General features: G+C 39.5%; 1 long non-coding RNA gene across 2 annotated transcripts; it reads right to left on the bottom strand.

Moving 5' to 3' along the window:
* Window positions 1–805: 805 nt before the first annotated feature.
* On the bottom strand, window positions 806–9698 carry LOC111770784 (uncharacterized). Of its 2 annotated transcripts, none has more exons than XR_002804204.2 (4): window positions 9629–9698; window positions 3890–4054; window positions 3204–3350; window positions 806–1347 (listed from the first exon to the last, which is right to left on the bottom strand). It is a non-coding gene; the product is annotated as an uncharacterized lncRNA (long non-coding RNA). The 2 variants fall into 2 exon arrangements; XR_011424063.1 differs by lacking the exon at window positions 9629–9698 and adding an exon at window positions 4163–4273.
* Between the last annotated feature and the right edge of the window lie 10715 nt (window positions 9699–20413).

Below are 20413 nucleotides of genomic sequence, written 5' to 3'. Positions count from 1 at the left end.
CCAGGCTACCAGCTTTCATTTACAAACTGTAGTCTCTGACTATGAACTACTGGAGAATCTAGGTCTGCCTGGAAAGTGGTGGATGACCACACCGAGGAAAAAAACCTACATCTGCTTGTATAGCTAGTGAATCTTGGGACCATGAAAGAGGATTAGAGGAATATGAGATTTCTTACTTTTTTTTTTTTTCCCTTAGGATTTTATGTGCAAATAAATGTAAGCCACATCGGACGCACTGTAAGGTCAGCCCTGACAAGTGTCACCCGTGGTGTGAGCACTGAGGGGCTGACTGGTTTGCCTGTGTATAGCAGATGCAGGAATACTGGAATCCAGCAGTGGTGGTGCGTGCTGATGGGCACGTCTTTCCTGTCTTGCATCCTGTTCACTGTGGAAATAAATCAAACCCTTGGCCTCCAGTGGTTAAGATAGCCACTTCTTTCTTCAATTTAACTCCAAACTCTAAAACGTTTAGTAGGATAGACAGACACACAAAAGGTTAGAAAAGTCTCCCATAAGAAAAAAGTGTAATTTGGGAGAAAAGTTAAAAATATATGTTTTTAAATATGCATTTTAAAATATAAAATATTTAAACAATATGTATGCATATATATATATAATCATGCATATATATGTATACATTTATATATGTGTGACTTTTATCCTGTAAAGTTTTTCTTAATCTGTTTTTCCTTAACATTAGTGTTGTCTTTCAGGACGTATGATGTCTTCTGCTGATGAAATGTTAATTTGAACTTCAGAAATTATTTCCATTTCACTTTTTTCCTTTGGTTTAAGTTAAAGTAAGTTCAATAATTTTTATTTAAAAAAAAATAGCGTGTACAGACTGATGCCATTTTTCCTTAAATTACTTCTTGCTATTGATCCAGTCTCTTTCTCTTTCTGAACACATCCACAAAGAGATACCTTGAGTGAGGTTCACCAATTGTTAATGACAAATACTTCTATGTTGGAATTTAATGTGATTTTTTACCTGTATCATGTTTTTTTCTATTGTTTGCATTTTTAAAATAAACACCTAGCATTTTTTAAAAACAGTAAGCTAAATAGATAGCATTACAAGTAAAGAAGAAAATAATGGAGGAGGAATCTGAAGTTCCTTCAAACCTTATTTCAACACAAGCAGATTATCTCTTTATTCCTATTTAATTACTTCAAGCTCAAGGTGATGAAGTGAAAACCATGGACAGATGTAGTCCTGTCTTTGATCCTCGAGAACATCTGAAAATTGCAGTGGTCAGAAGCGTGATACCACGAGGTAGGGCTCTTTTTATACTTCCATTTCTGAATTTATAGTCTTAATTGGTGCATTTCCTCAGAATAAGCCTCCTGGAGGGAATATAAAATATGGATGGGAAAACAATGTGATTCAAAGGAGTACCCTACTGGGGTCACACTTAAAGCTAGAGATTAATGAACTAGGGCAAAGGAGGAACAGATTTTAATTTAATGAATAGGATAAGGGTTACTTTCCTTCATCTTTCTTGCTTGGCTTTTGGAATTCTGTGGGTTTTTTAATTGCAAAAATGAAAACATTTATTTTAGGACAGTGGAGACAAATATATACAAGAAGGAATAAAGATCCTTCATAATTTCATCTCCCAGAAACAACTACCATTAACATTTTAGTTTAATTCCAGGGGTTTTTTCCTAAGCATTTTGGTTGACACTTGGAATCAAACTGAGTAAGAAATGTTTATATTGTTTTCTCTATATAACATGATATATTGAAAAGTTTCTTATGAACATAACTTTTACACTTATTATACAAATACATGATCATTGAAGAAGAAATTAGAAAATATAAATAAAAGCAATAAAATCAATCATCCTGCCACCTAGATATAAAAATTCTTGTTATACATATTTCCAAACTTTTTTAAAGGGTAAAATTATACAAAACTTTCTGAATAGTTTTTCTTATTTAACAATAGATTGTAAACATCCTAGGTACCTCTAACTTTTCGCTATTAAAGAACTGAAATAAAAAGTTTAAAGGTAGATCCTGGCTTATATTGAACACATGTTGTCCAATTATTTCCTCAGGAGAAATGTCTAGAGGTGAAATTGCTGAGTCAAACTGTAATAACTTCTTTAAGACTTCATTTTCAAGACTTTTGGAAGGCTGTACAAATATGTACTTTTACCACAAGTACTGAAGAATGTCTCACAAACCCTTAGCAATTTTAGATATCATTACTAAATTTAGTTTCTATTCCAGTAGGAAAAATAAATCATTTCTCATTATCTTAATTTGTATGCCATTGATTACTATAAAGGCTAAAGAATTTTTCATAGACTTACTCACTATATTTTCCTCTATTTTTAGACATTAGTTATCCTTTCACTGATATGCTTATTTTTTTTAATTTGCATTATTTTTAAATAGTTATAATATTACTCCTTTACCATGTATGTTTTTAATACATTTCTAGGTATTTTTCTTATATAATTGAGTTGGCTAACATTACAGAGTAAAGTTAAATAATAACAGAACCTTTGTTCTTGTTCTGGTTTTAATGAGAATAAATCTAGTCTTCCAACCCTTAAGCATATCCAATAGCATGAGATTGATACAATACAAATTAATTTTCGTCTAATCCTATTTGACTAAACTTATTTTTTAAATCAGCATGTGTTTCAAATTTTATCAAATGCCTTTTTAGCATCTATAAAGATATTTTTTATTTTTGTTTATTGATAATATAAATGACATCTAATTATTTTTTCTAATATTGAACCCTCCTTAGTATTGAATATTTGAGTCTGTTCCATCTGTTCTGTTCTCATTTTTTAAAATACCAGTTGTGCATATATTAGATCTCCTTTAGTTACCTTTGCTATATATTATTCTAATGCATTTATTCTTTTTTAGTTTTATATGATTTCCAAGCCATCCACCCTATCTTTGCTAGAGTTTTCATTCCTTTTTTCTATTTTTGTTGCTTTCATTCTGTAATGTCTTAGGTTTCACTTCCTTTTCCTTTCTGAGCTTTTCCAACTTGCTTTTCAGATTATCCTATTATTGTATAATCTTCTCCCTGAGCTTATCTCATTTTTGGAAATATTACATTATCTGTAATTTTTATGAGAATATAGAGAACTATTGAACTGAACATTTCCTGTGTTTCTTGGAGCAAATCATTTTACAATGTTTATTGTTCATTTTTTCTTAAGATTTTTACCCTTCTTTGAATGATTCTTCTGCCAGATTCCAGACGAAGGACATTCTATACAGGAAGGAGGTGTGAGCTGACAATCTTTAGCTTCTCCTTTGTTATCTCCTTTACATTCTCACTAAATCTGTAGTGTCCTAGGGAAAAACAGTAGGGCTGGCAGGGAGGAGGGGGGAAGGCACAGAGGATTATAGTTAAAAACATAGGCTCTGAAGTCACCCACTGAAATCAAATCCCAATGCTGCCACTTACTAGCTCAAGATCAAGGAACTGGTATTTTTAATTCCCTGTGTCTTTGTTTTCCCATCTGTAAAATGGGGATGGTAATAATAACCCTTTATAGGTTACGAAAATTAGACAAGATAAGATTTAACCTACAGCAGTTCCTGCTACATACTAATTGTTGGATAAAGGTTAACACTGTTGCTAACTAGTATTGCCCTTTGACCTTTCTGATGCAATCTGCAACCGCTACCCTCCTTTCCTTGGGTCACTCTACCTTACTCCAGGCACCCAGCTCAATTCGGAGGGCTGGTTAGAGACAATAAAAATGACACAACAAGGTGTTTTGTTCAATTGTCCTTCCTTGCGTTTTTGTGGTTTTGAACTAAGTCTCCACATCTCCCAGGACTGTTCCATTCCTCTAGCTGTAGACGGAGGTTCACGAATTCCCCTTTTAGGACTACAGCACTAACTTTAGGAGAAATCTGTATCCTGCAGAAGGTTGAGAACACCTCTCAGCAAGCTCTCTTCTCAGTAGACATATCACATTTGGACAGTGCTTTGCAGTCTGAGGGGGTAGTCGACACCGTTTCCTTGTATCACTGTAGATGGTCGATGACTCTTTTTCCTTTCTCTTTCTGGTAGGTTTTAAGAAAAAGAAGAAAATAAATATGCCTTAACTTGAAGATTCCTATCAGAAATCTGGAGTCATTTCAACAGTTTAAGAATAGTCTGAAAGAACTCACCTGCGAGGTGTTCCAGGCTGGAGCCTAATCAATGGTGAATCCTTGATAAATTACAAAATCCAGCATGGTTATTACATTACTTACAATTCCTACTTCTTCTTAAGAATTTTTTAGTTGGTATTTTCAAATCTATTTCACTGATAGTTTCAATTTCATTCTTTTTCTTTTTTTTTTTTTTAGTTGCTTTTATGTTTCTGGCTACATCCTCTTTCTCATTTCAAACACTATGTAAGTATGGTCCTTCTCCTTTATGTCTGTTGCCAGGATTTTGGTTAATTATTGGTCTTTCCAAAAAGCCTATTCATGGCTATTTTTATTTTGCTGCTTTTGTCTTTGTTGATTCCATCTGTTTTCCTTAGCTTAATTTTTAATTTTTCTGTATTCTTGAATAGAATGCCTGGTTTATTTTTATTCTTTGTTGTTAATAATAAACCATTTTCAGTGAATCACTTTATTCTGAATATAGCCTGGTGATACTACCGTATCATTTTTGTTTGTATTAACATTATTTTAACGAGAATGAAATATTCTACGGTTTGAATAAACTATACATACTTAACTATTCTCATTTTTTGCTTGTAGGTTAGTTCCATTTTGGGAGTAATTATAAATAACTCTATATTATCTTATTAAAAATACTTTTTCCTCAATATACATATGACAAAAATTTGAAAAATTCATAAAAGCTAAAAGAACACTTTCCATTAAAGAATCTAGAATACATTTCTTAATGTTCCCTAGCTTTTTATGGAGTTAAATATTGTTTATTTTCAGAACACTGTAATATGTCTTTACTAATTGCCAAAGAAAACTATCATTATCTGCTTAACACCAATGCCCTGTGACACTAATTGTGATAAATGACAGACATAGTCAAGCAGGCGCTAACATTGATGCTTTTCCTTGTTCATTGCCCTGAGATTATCTTGGATTTCATTTTATTGGAAAAAAAATCTTCTGTCACCTTTGCAAATCATGTTAATTTTACGGGTAGTTTAGTGAAAGATATACTTGACACCATGTACCATGGTAAGCAAAGAATTCAACCATGTTCTTCATAAAACTCTTATGAGGGGCCAGCTCCATGGCCGAGTGGTTAAGTTCACGCGCTCTGCTGCGGCAGCCCAGGGTGCAGATCCTGGGCACAGACATGGCACCACTCGTCAGGCCACGTTGAGGCGGCATCCCACATCCCACAACTAGAAGGACCTGCAACTGGGATATACAACTGTGTACGGGGAGTGGGCAGCGGTGTTTGAGGAGATGGAGCAGAAAAAAAAAAAAAAAAAAAGATTGGCAACAGTTGTTAGCCCAGGTGCCAATCCTTAAAAAAAAATAAAAACTCTTATGAAAAATGGTAAAGTGGTTAAGAGAAGGTTCTGATGAAAACAAGAAGCCACCGGAGATATCCAATGTTAATTGGGAGGATGTGATGAGGAAATTGAGATCTTCCAGGAACAGTGCTATGAACTTTATATATGCTTATCAATACCCGATCCTGACTTATCAAAGGACTTTGTGTGGAATTAACCAAAAACAAATATTCTCAAGCTGCTTCTTCCTCCTTTCAGCAGTAGCCTGAGTTTCATTTTGACTTTATGCAAATCATACTGTAGCAATGGCTAATATTGAAAATATCATCAAGCTGAGTAAGTGTCAGGTACTATGCTAAATTTCACACATGCAAAAGCTAATTTAACCTTCAAGAAAATGCCATATGGTTTTATTAATATGATGGGCTGAACCAATAATAACTACTCCCATTGCAAATGCTTAGAAATTCTGGATAAAATAAAAACAAAAGCATTTTTAAATACGTTATTGAGGTAGCTAGAAAAAACTCAAAGGTCTAGGTTTCAGGAACTAAAAGAGTGGGAAACACATAAGTTGACCCTGCAATGGCCAGGGGTCAGCATGAGTGGTATACAGGAGGTACAGGACTCAGGAGATCTCTAATTGCTGGGGTCCCAGGTCCTAATGTCCATGTAGGGAGATCAGACCAGTGTGAGATCAGGAATTGGAAGGTATAAAGCTAGGACTCTCAAAGTGTTACACCCTCTGAAAGTGGGGAGCTAGATAAACTCTGTCTGCTCTCTTAGGGAGACAGCAATAATCTTTTTGCTATCTTTGATTCTGGGTGAGTAAAAAAAGTTTCCAGCAAAATCTCAAGCCTACATAATCTAGGGTATGGATTCCAATTTATAGTGCCCATGAGTGATGAAAATCCAAGCTGATACCACTGAGACATATGGCAAAAGAAAATTTAAAACTGCTCTGCACCAATGCCATGTGAAATTCCTACAGGGAGAAAAATGACATGCAAGAGATTCACAGTCAAAATTTATAAAACATGATAGAAAACAAGCAGCAGCAGAAGAAGTAAGATTAATAGAGCCCCTATGAATGATAAATAATAATCTGAACAAGCTTAGACTATTTTAAATGCCTAAAGAGATAAAAGAAAGAATGGAAATCATAAAGAATAAGAAACCATAAAAAATGCAGGAAATCTAAAAAAATAGAACTTCTGGAATTGAAAAATATATTCATTGATTTTTAAAAATCCAATTGATTGAAAAAGAAACTAATTCAATATAGTCGATGGGAAAATCAATTAACAAAGATAGAGCTGAGTAAATAACCCAAGATATATCACTGAGTGATAAAGTGATGGAATCGTAAGAAGTGTTGAAAGATATGGAGAATAGAAGAACATCCAACATATGTGCACGAGGAACATTAGGAATGAGAATGAAGCAGAGAAATATTCAAAGAGGTAATGACTGTGAAATTTCCCAAATTAATAAAATACATGAAATCTCAGATTGAACAAACACCAAAAGTTCTGAGTAAAATAAACAAAATATCTACATCTATATTCATCACAGAGAAATAGCAGACTATCAAAGATACTGAACATAAGAATTTTAAAGTCACCAGAAGAGAAAAAGACAGATTCCCCAGCAAATAAATAAACTGATAACAGAGTTCTTAATAGCAAAAATAGAGACCAGGAAAAAGATGAGGAAATGGAGGCACAGAGAGGTCACGTTGCTCCATAAGGACTCGTAACCAACCAGTAGTGGCACAGTCAGGACTTAAATCAGGTGGTCTGACTCCACAGCCCACAATTTTCAGTACTACAGAGCCTCTTTCTGGATAATATCCTGGACAGTTGTCTTTATCTCATCTTTATAAGAAAAAGGTCTTATTTCTTTCCATAATTCAAGAACTGAAATTGTGACAAAAACCTCATGTGTGCCATTTAGCAAATATGAAATTGATCTAATAAAAATTCAAAAGTAGGATTTGCAGCACTGCTCATCAGCAGTAACACAGGTTGTAGGTTTCCACACTGGGTCCAATTAAACTTTATTTAGACATATCTGAAGGTGAAACACTCTTAACAATGTCTTCTAAAATGGAAGAAGGTGGGTGAGTTTTAATGGATAAAAATATCCCCAATTTTTAATTAGGCATGCCATATGTAGTAAATGGAGGAATCTTAATCAACAGATCTCAGTTTCCCACATCATCTCTAAAGCATATGATCTGGAATATAAATGAGCTGGGCAACAGATCTTTAATTTAGTGAATGTTACACATGTATTTGAAATAATAATAGAAGAAATTATTTTTTAAATAGGACAGATTTTCTTTCATAGCTGTTAGCTAGGTTTGAAAATAATTTCCAAAGTGAGGGATAAACTAGGATGTAAGTTGAAATAAATATTTGACCTCCCACAGTGAATACGTTGAAGGTCAACACACATTGGCCTATATATAAATCATATCACAGCTCCAAAAGGGTGAAAGGCATTGAATTTTTTAAATAGTTCTACATGTCCCTGTATCAACTAGAGAATGTTTCAGTATTGCATAGCACAAAAGAGATAAACAGTCTCATTTTACCGGAAGAATCCCAGAAAATTGCTGTTCTGAAATTATTAATACTTCATTTCCTTTATTAACAAAAGTTATTAAACTAGTGACCAGAGAATGGTCAAAGGACTGGAATAGGCTCAATAGTCTTGTAATAAACTAAAATTATTTTCATGTAATACTGCAAGCTCACTTTCTAATCAATGACAGGCCTCCTGGGAGGTAAGTGGTATGGCTAGAGCTTATAGGATTGAGTTTAAATCCTTTCTATCCTATGACCTTGGGAAAGTTACTTGAACCTCTGTTCTTTCATGTGGACAGAGGAGATAATAATACCTACTCCAGGCTTTCAGTGAGGGTTAGACCAGGTAAGGTATATAGCGGGAACTTTACAACTGGGAGCCATCTTTACCTCCAATTAAATTGTGCCAAGAGTAAAGCTGACATGAGGACCTATCTGGACACTCTTGGGTTCTGGCCCTGTCGTGAAACACAGACATTCACACATACCCTGATCTAAGTGTAGTATTTGAGTGCCCTAGACAAGCAACCACAGGAGTTGCTTTATTTTGATCCAGAATTCCCCTCTCCCACCCCGCAGTCACTTGAGGTCTACCCTAAAGAAGACCCAAACCCTCACACCAGAGAAGATGTGCTCTGCCTGTTATCGTTATTCATAGCAGTTCATGCCATGTCGTTAGACAGACACTACTCAGCAACCAAAAGTCACGTGAAAAAAAGTGTAAGTAAGCGAAATGGGAATGGATTGAGATGGAGTGTCAACCTATTCTACTCCATTCCATGACTTGGGCTGATGGGACCGAGCCTCCCAGACAAGGAACTCAAACATTAGTCCAGTTCCAGCCTTTGACATTCCTCGTGCTGGTACCGCCCAAGGTGGGTCATCTGCCCGCCTCAAGACATGCCAATAGTCAGGAGGCAAGGTGGTAGGAGAGAAAGGGTTTTTTATTACAGCTTGCTAGCAAGAGGGAAGAGAGCCAACTTACGTCTGAAAGAACCATCTTACAGAACAAAGACTATAGGCCGGTTATATAAGGGGCTGGTCTCCGGTTGGGGACAGACATCTAGTATTAGTTCCTGATATTCTTTGTTTTACTGGACATTTTACTGGGTATACATCAGAGACTGGAGCAACATCCTATACCCTGATCTTTCAGTTGTCATTGATGATGGCTATCAGCATAGACTCTCTGCCCAGGGTCATCACATTCCTAAAGAACTCAAAAGAACAAAGTTATCATCTTATCGCAGCTAGGAGGGGCCATAAAATCTGCAGAGCCTGCAAATCTCAAAGACAGACCCTTACTTATCTAGGCAAACTAAAGCAAAGATTCAAAGGGGCTGGTAAGTCAGAGTTAATCAGAAGTCATTCAAAGTTACAATTTGGTTTTTTTCTACAATATGGCTTCCCTTATGTCAACCTTGTTTTGAGCCAATATCAATGCTACAAGGAAGAAGGAGTTTCTCAATGTTTGCAAATTCCTCTCGTAGGCTAGTGACCTGGTATTGGGGCAGAATCAAAACAAACCTGACACTTTTCACCAACCACAGCCCAGCTCTTACCTATTAGAAAAGGAGCAGGCCTGGGATGAGGGCACCTAGCACTTGCCTTGTTCCTGTGTGGCAGTTGTAGAACTCACTTCCTGCAACAGAACTCTAGTCTCCAAAAGCCTCCGCCCATTCAATATGAAGTTACTGAGCACTTACCATACGATAACAATCATCCTGTTTATTGAGCGCTCACTGTGAATTCAGGCACAGTGCTAAGTGCATTTATAAATGTATTATCTTGTTTAAGATTTCCAACAACTTTGTAACCTATGTATGTTTTCTATTTCATATCTAAAGGACTAAGGCAAAGAGGAGTTTAACAAAATAACCAAGATTCAATTTGAAGCATGATGTGTTCACAATTATTCTAAGACCGGAAGAAAAAAATGAGTGAGACACACTCTCTGTCCTCTAGGATCTTAGAGTCCAATAGGGGAGAGACACATACATACAACTCACAACAAAATTAGCTGGCAAGTACTCCCGAAAAGTCCATGCAAACTGCTTTTTCCCAAAAATACGAGTCTCTCATATCAACATCAGCATCAGCTAATGACCCTTGATAATAATATAACAACAAATTCATACTCTGCATGAAGCATGGACACTGTAAACAGATCTACAATTCTGCATGAGAATCTATCTGGGCCTTGACAGCATCTGGAAACTTAGGCCTTTTGTCTTGACAATGTTTGTCTCTCTATGACAAAGGAATGCTTGGTCAAGCCTGAGAAAACAGTGAACCAGGGGGAGAGAGCCCTGCAGGAAATAAGCAAACACAGAACTTGCCTCAGTCTGAGATGAGCAATGACGGGAAGTGCTCTTCCCTGGCAGGTCAGAAATCTATAAGGCAGCCCCCAGAGCAAGGTTAATAGGGTCTTCTGGAGGCCCCAAGGCCCAAGCTTCCTGGGTTAGGGATTTCACAAGTTTCATGTTACTGTATAAAGTCCTAACAGGCTCCCTCACTGTCGTGGCTTTGATGAGTCACTAGGCAGTGAAGGCTCACTCGATGATTACAGTCACTGGGCAAGAGAATAGCCTCGGGCCTCCATTCTAATTTGGCACGCAGTCTTAGTCACTGAGACAAACGCACGCTTCTTCCACCCCCGCCTCTAGACTGAAGAGGAATTACTCATTTATGGAACAATAAATAAAGGAAGCCAATAGCCACAGAGTGAGACAGGGCCAGGGCAAGGAATTAGGAAACTGGCCATGAGCAGCCATGGATGTGAAAGCGGAGAGTCTCTTTTGAAGCTCAGATCCCTTACCACTTCCCCTATCAAAGCCTGATGTTTAGTCTTCTGAGCAAAGTTAAAATCACTCACTCACATCTCTGTTTCCTCAGAGCACTCTTCACCTCGACTATAGCATTTCGTTCACTCCATCTTGTAACATAGCCTCTCTTGTTGGATTAAGAGCGCATAAGGGCAGAAAGCAGGTGATGTGTATCTTAGTAATCTCAGCTTCCCACATATAGCAGACAGCAATGCCTAACAGAAGATGCAGCAAAGTTACACCTGCCTGGAGAGGACACCCTCAACAAGGAGAGGATCTAATAGTCCCAGATCAAGAAGTTGTGGGTCTGAGAATGAGTACACACCACGATGTTTACCTCCTGACAGTTCACCAGGTCATAGCCAAGGGGCCTTAGCCACCAATTGCAAGGACACAGATGAGAGTGTTGGCCTTGAGCCAGAGCGGGTGAACTAACCCTTGCAAACCCCCAAGATCTAATTCATGTGCAAATCTTATGTAGCCTACCTTCAAAATACATTTTTAATTCTGGCTCTTCTTATCACCCAAGTCCACCAACGTGTCCACTTGGTCTTCTGTGGCAGCCTCCTGATTGGCCTGTCTTCCTTCACAGCCCACCACCCCACAGTCTGTTATCAGTACAGCTGACAGAGCCTTTTAAAAACAGGACATCAGGGGCCAGCCCCGTGGCTGAGTGGTTAAGTTTGCGCGCTCTGTTTCAGTGGCCTGGGGTTTCACCGGTTCAAATCCTGGGCACAGACATGGCACCACTCATCAAGCCATGCTGAGACGGCATCCCACATGCCACAACTGGAAGGACCCACAACTAAAAACGCACAACTATGTACTGGGGGCTTTGGGAGAAAAAGGAAAAATAAAATCTTATAAAAAATAAAATAAAAACAGTACATCACATCTCAGCTCAAACCCTCCAATGGATTGCCATCACACTTAAAATCTTAAGCCCCCACCATTGTCTAAAATGTCTTATATGGTTATGCCCACTTCCCCCAGATACCACTCCTATTTTGTTTCCTTCTACCCTTCCCTCGCCCACCCCAGCCAGTCAGCCTTCTGGCCATTCCTTGAGCACATCAAATATGTTTCTCCCTCAGGGCCCTTGCACTGCATGTTTCCTCTAACACTTTCCATCTAGATATTCATGAGACCCGCTGCTCACATTATTCAAGTTTAGCCTCAAATGCCACCTGTTCTGAGAGGTTTTCCCTCTTTTCTCCATCTAACAGAGTATCCTCATCATTGGGAATCCTCATATACTGCTTTGTTTATCCTAGAGGGATTATCACTATCTGACATGATGTTATTTATTTCCTGTCTCCTATACTTGAAAAAGCTTCCTGAGAGCGTGGACTTTGTCTTTTCTTCACTGCTCAATCCTCAGCGCTCAGTACAATGCTTGAAGGGAAATACAATAGATTGCCGTTAAGTAATTTGTCACAAGAACAGCGTGTTAAATGGGCCAGGAGTTTGCAGGCTCCAGGAGCTGACAACCTCAAGGGCACCTTGTAGTCAAAACGTGAGTGAACGAGCTCTGAGAAAGAAACTCACGTGAAAGCCTGAGAGTCCCTCACCTTCTGCTCCACAAAGTTAGATTGCACAGGACATCCTGACAACAAGCTCATCATAGTCACCTGCTGGGCAACGTGGCTTAAGGAAAAAGCACAGGGATTAAACTGAGAACGCTTGGGCATAAGCCTTGGTCAGCCAGGCATTAGTCATGTGACTTAGGCAAGCTAGCTAACCCTTCTAAGACTCAGTTTCTCAGGAAAAAGTGGAAAACGGTAAGAGGTACCTTGCAAAACTACATGAAACAATTTTAAGGAGCTATGTGCATGAAAGTGCCCAGAACATTCGTAAAGGCTGAGCAAGTGCTAGATTCACATGAATCTGGCCTCTGAGGCAGCAAAGTCCAAACCACCAAGCCTTCGTCTTAGACTGAGAGTGACAGAGACAATCACAGGACTATATTACAAACAGAAGTATCCAGAAAAATGTCAGTGACTAGCAAAGCAGGAAAGCTGGCAAAAATGCCCCGAAGGAGGAACAAATATGAAATATGACCCATGGACTGGTGTAAATTGAAAATAAATCTGTGCTAACACACTGGAGAATTTACTAACAGGTACTTCTCTGTCCTAAAGACCTTCTCTAGGGCCCAGCCTGTTCCCAGGCAAGAGTGTCGCTAAGGTTGTTCAACATCTTCTGACAGTTCAAAAGGTATCTTCAAAGATCCTTGGCACTTCCAAAGTCACAGAGACCTGAAAGGCGCGTGTAGAAAGGATGGTGAAGAACAGGGCCTGTTTTACAAATTGCTACACCTAACATGAGCTGGTGGGTGAACTCTGTGAATTAACTCTTATAGCTTTTGCCTCTCATCATGAGAAAGTCAGCTTTCAACCCCCATGCTTTGTAATGTGAAAACATAGGAAAACAGCAAGAGTCCCCAAGCCGAGATTTCTAAATTCCCTTACTCTGGATATCTTTCCCATCATCAGAATTCAGGTCTAGGGAAAGGAGGGCAAATGCGTGTCAAGTAAGGCCGCCTTACCCTCCCAACCTTTCAGATTCATCCCGGCCTGTTTCCCAGGGAGCCTGGCACGGCCTCAATAAGGTGTTCCTGGCAGGCACTGTCAGTAAATTTGAATTGAAACATAAGAAAAAAATCAATTTCCTATCCCTAAGGATTGCTGAGAAGGGAGAATAGCAAGCTTCACATAAGCCCCTCACTCTTGCTATGCCAGCATATTCAATCCAAAGACTAAAGAAGAGAAATTATTCACTTTTTTCCTTCTTCTTCCCCCCACCCCCACCTTCCCTGAGCTCCATCACACATCGGCCATTTGGAAATTTACTCAATGTATTCAATGCACTGGCCAGCTAATTAGATAGAGGAGTGTTTCTCTAGCATTCTCCTTGAAAGTATTAACGGAAATGTTCTATTTCATGTTCTTTCCTTTTCCTAAAAGAAGTATGACACAGTAATTCCTTTATGATAGGAAGATGTTTTACAATTCAAGATGACTGTTCACAAGGGAAAGCTATTATCTCATTTCATAGATGAAGAGACTTGGGTTCAGAGAGGTTAAATGACTTGCTGTATGTCACACAGCTAAATGACAAAGTGAGGCCTAAAAGCCAAGTCTTCTGAATTTCAATTCAGAGCATCTTTTACTCCACCAATGAGCTTACCTGAACAGCTAAGATGGCTTCAGTCCAGAACAAGTAATATCATCTTTGGCAGTTGCTCACTAAAGTTTGGAATAGAGACAAACTGAGCAATTTTTTGCAAAAGACCATCATATTCTCAACAAGAAAAATCTGTGGACATAGATTTCAGAGGTGTTCTTCTGCAAAGTTTGAGTTTTCTTGTTTGTTTTTTGTTGTTGCTGCTGCAGCTACAGCAACGAAATTTACTGCATTCCAGGAAGAATGGAGTCTCAGCAAAAACAGGAAGGGGCGTGCTCAAAGGAAAAAGGGAACCACAAAGGAAGGTGAATGAAGAACTAAAAAGAAAGATGTACTTTCCTTTTTTTATCAAAGGCATGTTTTTTTCATATGATGGAAATGGTGACCAGGAAGCCGGGAGCTCCTGTACAAACATAGATGAGGCAAAATAGCCAGTGGTCAGGAGCAGAGAGCTGGAGCCAGAGAGCCTGGGTTCTTACCCTGTCTTTATCACTTACAGCAGGCTCCTTACCCTCTCGAGGGCTCAGCTTCCTCATCCGGAAAGAAAAGATAGTAATCACTCTACCTCAGAGAGTTTTACAGCACATGTAAGACATTCTATAAGAAGCCCTGAGCGCAGCAGCTAAAATATTTCAAACACTCAGTAAGTAGGCTATGATTGCTATGAATATTATCATTTGTGCTAGATAGAAATCATATAACAAGGACTCTTTTCCCTTTCATGCCTCATCTCTCTGTCTGAACTTGTACAAATCAGTCAACTTCACTGAGTTCCAGGTTCCTCTTCTGTAGACAATAATAGCAGTCTGACTCGCTTCATAAAGTCCTCAAGAGGATCAAATGGGATAAAATAGTAGAGAGCATTTTGTAAACAGTCTTTGATGAGAGTCTTTTCATATTCCAGCCAGGTATCATATTAAAATATGAGTTGAGCCACTAAGATTTCAAGGAGTGAAATGCTGGAGTCATCTTTAGCTCAGCTGGATGAAATGCATTCATGTGGTTATGTAAGAATGGCAGGTGGGTGTTGTAATGTCCATCATTTATGATTCTTTTATTTTTTCATTTACAAATACTAATTGAGTACCTGGAGTGTGCTAATCACGTGAGTTATCATGGGGATAGAGCCTGAACAAAGTGGGTGGAGACCCTGCCCTGGCAGTTCACGCTTCTATAAGCAGTTGGAAGGTGGCTGTGGGGAGCCAGGGTGCATCCCAGCTCATTTAGGAGTGGCAGGAAGGACGCTCACGGAAATGATATTTGAGTGGAGATCCGAAGGATGAGGAAGCATTAATGAGGCAAAGGGGAGGGATTCCCAGCAGCGGGAAGACTGGAGAAAATGCCCCAAAGGAGGAACGGGTGCGAAACTTCCAAGAGAACAAAGGAGATTAGTGTGAATGGGGTTGAGCAAGCCAGGGGAAGAGAGCTGGGAGATAAGCCAGGAGAAGTGGGCAGGGGCCAGCCCTCACAGGCTGAGTCGGAGGCTTTGACCTACATTCTAAAAACAATAAAAAACATCCACAGGTTTAAAATAAATGTCAACATTTTGAAAAGCTCCCTCATCTGACAAAATGGGAAGAATGGATGGAAGGGCCATGCGTGGCTGCAGGAAAAGCAGTGAGGGAAGACTACTGTCTGATCCAGGCACATCATGATGGCAGTTTGAATGAGCACGGACAGCAAGGATAGAGAGAAGTAGGCAGATCCAGGAAGTACTTATGGGGACACAGCCTGAGAACTTGGAGCTAGGTTAGCTGTGGGTTGAGAGAGCATGATGCTAAGGTGGGCTTCTCTGTTTCTCCTGCTAGGAGCAACTAGGGAGACAATGGTGTTCTCTGACATTGAGAATGTGCTAGAAGATGATCAAGTTTAGTTGCCTCTGAGGCATTCACTGGGAAGTATCAAGCAAGCAGTAGAATACAGAGTTCAGAATACAGAGAACCTGGAACCACATCTGAGCTAGTTTTGTTTTAGGCTAAAATGTGTAGAACTCAGGGAAAATGTTCCCTTCTGATGAGGGAGGGAGAAGAAATGACTAACAGGAAATGTGCTTCTCTTGCTCAGAAGTCAGACACACAGCCAACAAGATCATTACCATTAATTCACTCTCCTGCTGCATTCACGAACCCTCACTGCTCTGACAATGCCGCCCTGCCTCCCCGGGTGCATTTATAGTCACAAATGGGTCTTTATAGAGCTTTCAGATCCTCTTTACCAGTAGAGAGCATATTTCCTTACTGGGACAAGGATTGACATTTGACAGACAGCAGGAAATACAAGAATTAAAGCAGTGAGGCTTTCAAATTTGCTCTAAAACTGTTGACTTTTTCTTACCAGCCAGGTTGGCTAACGTCACAATTCCTCCGAATCTGCAGCACTAGGAGAGACTTCTGGCCACAGCATTTCCCAGAACCTCTCCCTGCCTAGGCCAGGCTATGTCAACAGCTGCGTTTCTCTCTGCTTCTCAGCTAGGTCCTCTCTTCTACTCTCTTTGAGCCAAGAGCTAATGACCCTTGGGGATTGGTTAGTGTGCCAACAGGAAGCATGGAAAAGCTTAGGCAAAGGAATTCGTGGTTAAAGTTGTCCTTGTCTTTAGCACTTCAACTAAACACTCATGTGTGATGTCTTGTTTTACTATTTACTAGCTCTGTGTTCTAGGACAAGTGATTTAATCTCCTTTACTGGACTTGCCATAACTGTAAAATGGGATAATATTGCTTTCCTCATAGGATCGTTATGGAGCTGAAACAAAATATGTTCATCATAAACAATGGACGCATAGAAAGGAGATGCTCTCTTAAAGTTCATGAACCATCTGAATTAGCATCAACTGAGATACTTATATAGAATCAGATTCTAGGACCGCCCCCCTACCCCCTGCCGCTGCCATTGAGATAGAGTCCAGATTTGTAAAGTGCAAGATAGAATCTTATTATTTCCCTCAGTTTGAAGAGCCGTTTCTGCCTGTGTCCTGAAAAATCTGAAGATTCTTTTGGTCCTAGGTCAGTGTTTCTCAACTTCAGCTGCACACTTCACAACACTGAGCCTCAGGCCTCTACTCGGACTAATTAAATCAGACCCCACGAGCACAGGGCCCAGATGTCAGTATTTCAAGAAGTACCAGGTGATTCCTTAATGCACCCAGAGCTGAGAATCACTGGTTTCTATTTTACTTACTAGGCTTCCAGAGAATTCTATCAGTCCTTTAAAATTTCATTAATATCTAGCTACCCACCTTCTCTCTCCCTAGCAATCAGTCAGTCCTCCCATCTTGGGTGCCTGTCTTCTCTTTGGTATCAGTGCCTTCACAACGTAAAACCATCTCATTGCTCCTAGAAGAGAGAACCATCCAATATTTGATATAATCAGCACTGCCTTGTTGACATTCCCCTACTTAGAAACACAGAGTGCTCTAGGCCACTGGGAGATAGGGTAGGAGTTGAGAGATGGCGTTGACCTCACAACCCTGGGAGGCTCTGAGTCTGCTCAAGGCTGAGCAGGTAGGTATGGTGGCACCGAGAGGGGTTTAGGCATGTAAAGGGGAGCTCATTACCTTTAGGGTGACAGCTGTGTAGAGGAAGTGCTTCTGTGTAAAAGTAGGCCTCTTTGTGACTTATAAAACTCTAACTTCATACAGTCTGTTTTAATTAAACTGTTTGGTTGCAATCTAATGAGATAAAAAAGGTAAACCAAAGAAGTAAGTTAATTGCTGGGGAAAAAAGAAACTAAAACTCTAGAGAGCAGATGTTATTGGCACGTGGAAAACAGAAAAAGGCAGGTAGCCAAAGAAAACTTGAACTATGGAGACTCTGATGTTCTATGGTTCCTTGACTTAAATTTTTTCTGTCTATCAAATGGCAAATGCCCTGGGGTTGAGGGCAGAGGGGAGTAAGACTTTTGGCTTCAATATAATCAAGTTTATAATTTCCTTTCTTGGGAATAGAATTTGCTAGGGATGGGTGAAATCACAGACCTCCACGAACTTGAGGAAGGAGGTGCAGGAGGGGAGGGATGTGGAAAGTGTCTGAGGAAACATGAAGTAATGTTTTTAGAAGGAGAGCTTTTGTATTTTGTATGTTCACCTTAGCATGATCATATTGCAGCTTCCTTTTGATGCAGGCTCAGCGAGCCAAGGAGTCGAAAGAAAGATTTCTTGGACTCTCAAGGTCTGGTAGTAGTGCTCCTTTATTCAGAGAATAGCATGGGGACAGGACCCATGGGCAGTGAAGAGCTGCAGGCATGGGGACAGGACCCATGGGCAGTAAAGAGCTGCAATGGGTTGAGGGTTAGGGCTAAACTTATAAGGCATAGGTATATGAGTTATTTCTTTACAAGAAAAAGAAAAGATTATGTAAAAAAAAAAAAGTAATTAAAATGGTATCAGTGCAGGTGGGGTCTGGTTATTGGGTGGTCCTATAACTTTGTTAGGAATCAGGTTGGATCAGGTCAGGACGTCCTATGCTTCCCGGAGGTTGATATAGATTAGTATGTAGGGCAGACGCAGCCTTGATCCTCATCACTTTGTCTCAGATCAAACCAGGAAAACCAGCTCAACATCAATGATAGAAAGTAATCAGGAATCTGAGAAGAGGGATACTCCGTGATTCTTGAGACCCTTCCTTAGGCCTGCCTACCTGATCTGTAATCTTGCCTCCTGGTCCCCTCCCATATGTCTTCCTCTCTTGCAAAATGTCTTGGCCAACTGGAGATGTTTGCTTTTGACACCCACATGCCTCTGTTACATCTTCCCTGCTTGCATACCAAAATATGTTGCAACTAAATTTATTTTCCTTTTATGACAAACATGGTCTAAGTTTTCTAGCCAGTGATGGGCCTAAAAATCTTCACATCTCGGAGAAACTATAAAACAGTGCCTACAAAGGCCTCAGGCAAGCTCCATGGTTGGGGAATGGATACATTCACTTTGCCCAGGAAGCCCTCAACTTCTGATTCTACTTTTGACTGTATCCAAGGACAGGTGCTAGACCACAAGTGACTACAACCCAAGGATAGGTACCAAACCACAAAGACAGGAAAGAGCCTCCAAGGAAGGCCAAGATGAGCACCAGATGAGTGAAAATATCACCTTGATTAGAGTTAACATACATCCTATTTCTTTTTTATTATATCTTTTCCAGTCCTAATAATAAATCCCCTTTTCATTCATAAAAGGAAGTAGGGAAGCCTAGTCCAGACTGTTTAAGAGGAAGAAATTAAATGGACCTCACATTTGGATCTTTATTCCTAGAGAAGAAACCTACCAGGGAACCCACCACCCCCTTAAACAGCCAACAAACCGGAACATGCACACCTTCCTCACTTTCCTTAGGTCCTAGGGAAAAACCCCAGTGGAAACCAACACTAAACAAAAGAATGGAGAAAACTGCATTGGGGAAATTTGGGTATGAGAAGAGGAATTGTGGCTGCCCTCAGGAAGGCACGAACAACGCCTCTCTGAATTGAATGTGGGATGTCCATAGAGACCTAAATGAAACACAAAGATTCTAAAATAAATTGTTTGAAAGGCACTTCAGAAACATGGGTGGAGGTCATGAGAAAGAAGAACATTTTGATTAAGATTCACTAGCCTGGATTCAACCAAAAAAAGCTATTCTTAATACCTGCTGCAGCCTTTGAAGTGATCGCTTTATTCGCATGACAATGAGTCAGTGAGGGCAATACACTTATTTTTCAAAAAACCTTTGACATAGCTTAACTTCTGGAGATAATAGCCAAAGCAGATGTCACAGAATAAAGGATAAAATGAAGTTTTATGTAGAAAAGTTCTAGGGCCAGCAGATTAAAGAACTTCCCAGGTAACTCCAGGATTGGCCTAAAACGTTTGCCTGAGCCTATTGTTAATGAGGCCAGAGAAAGAGCACATTCAAGTCCTTTAAGGAACAATTACTGTCTCTGGGAAGACACCTCTAATCCTACGGAAACCAACTTCAAATGTGTTCCTTTGGTCATAGAGGATAGGAAAGGATGAATGAGGGTACACCGGGCAGTCTGAAACTATGTCCTTGCCTAAACCAGCAAATGAATCCATGTCAGAAACTGCTGTCAGATGGTTAACAATACTGTATTACATTCCAAAAAATTTGCTGTGAGGGTAGATCTTATGTTAGGTGTTCTTATCATAAAATAATAATGAATAAGAGGGTGGAAGGAAACTTTTAGAGGTGATGGATAAGTAAATGGAATAGATTGTGGTGATGGTTTCATGAGTGTTTACTTCTCTCTAAACAAATCAAATTGTCTTCATTACATATGTACTGCTTTTTGTATGTCAACCATACCTCAATGAAGTTTTTGTTTTGCTTTGTTTTTAAAAGA

This window comes from Equus caballus, chromosome 1, assembly GCF_041296265.1.
Source record: "Equus caballus isolate H_3958 breed thoroughbred chromosome 1, TB-T2T, whole genome shotgun sequence".
In the NCBI taxonomy this organism is placed as follows: domain Eukaryota; kingdom Metazoa; phylum Chordata; class Mammalia; order Perissodactyla; family Equidae; genus Equus; species Equus caballus.
This window is presented reverse-complemented; position numbering and strand designations above follow the sequence as displayed.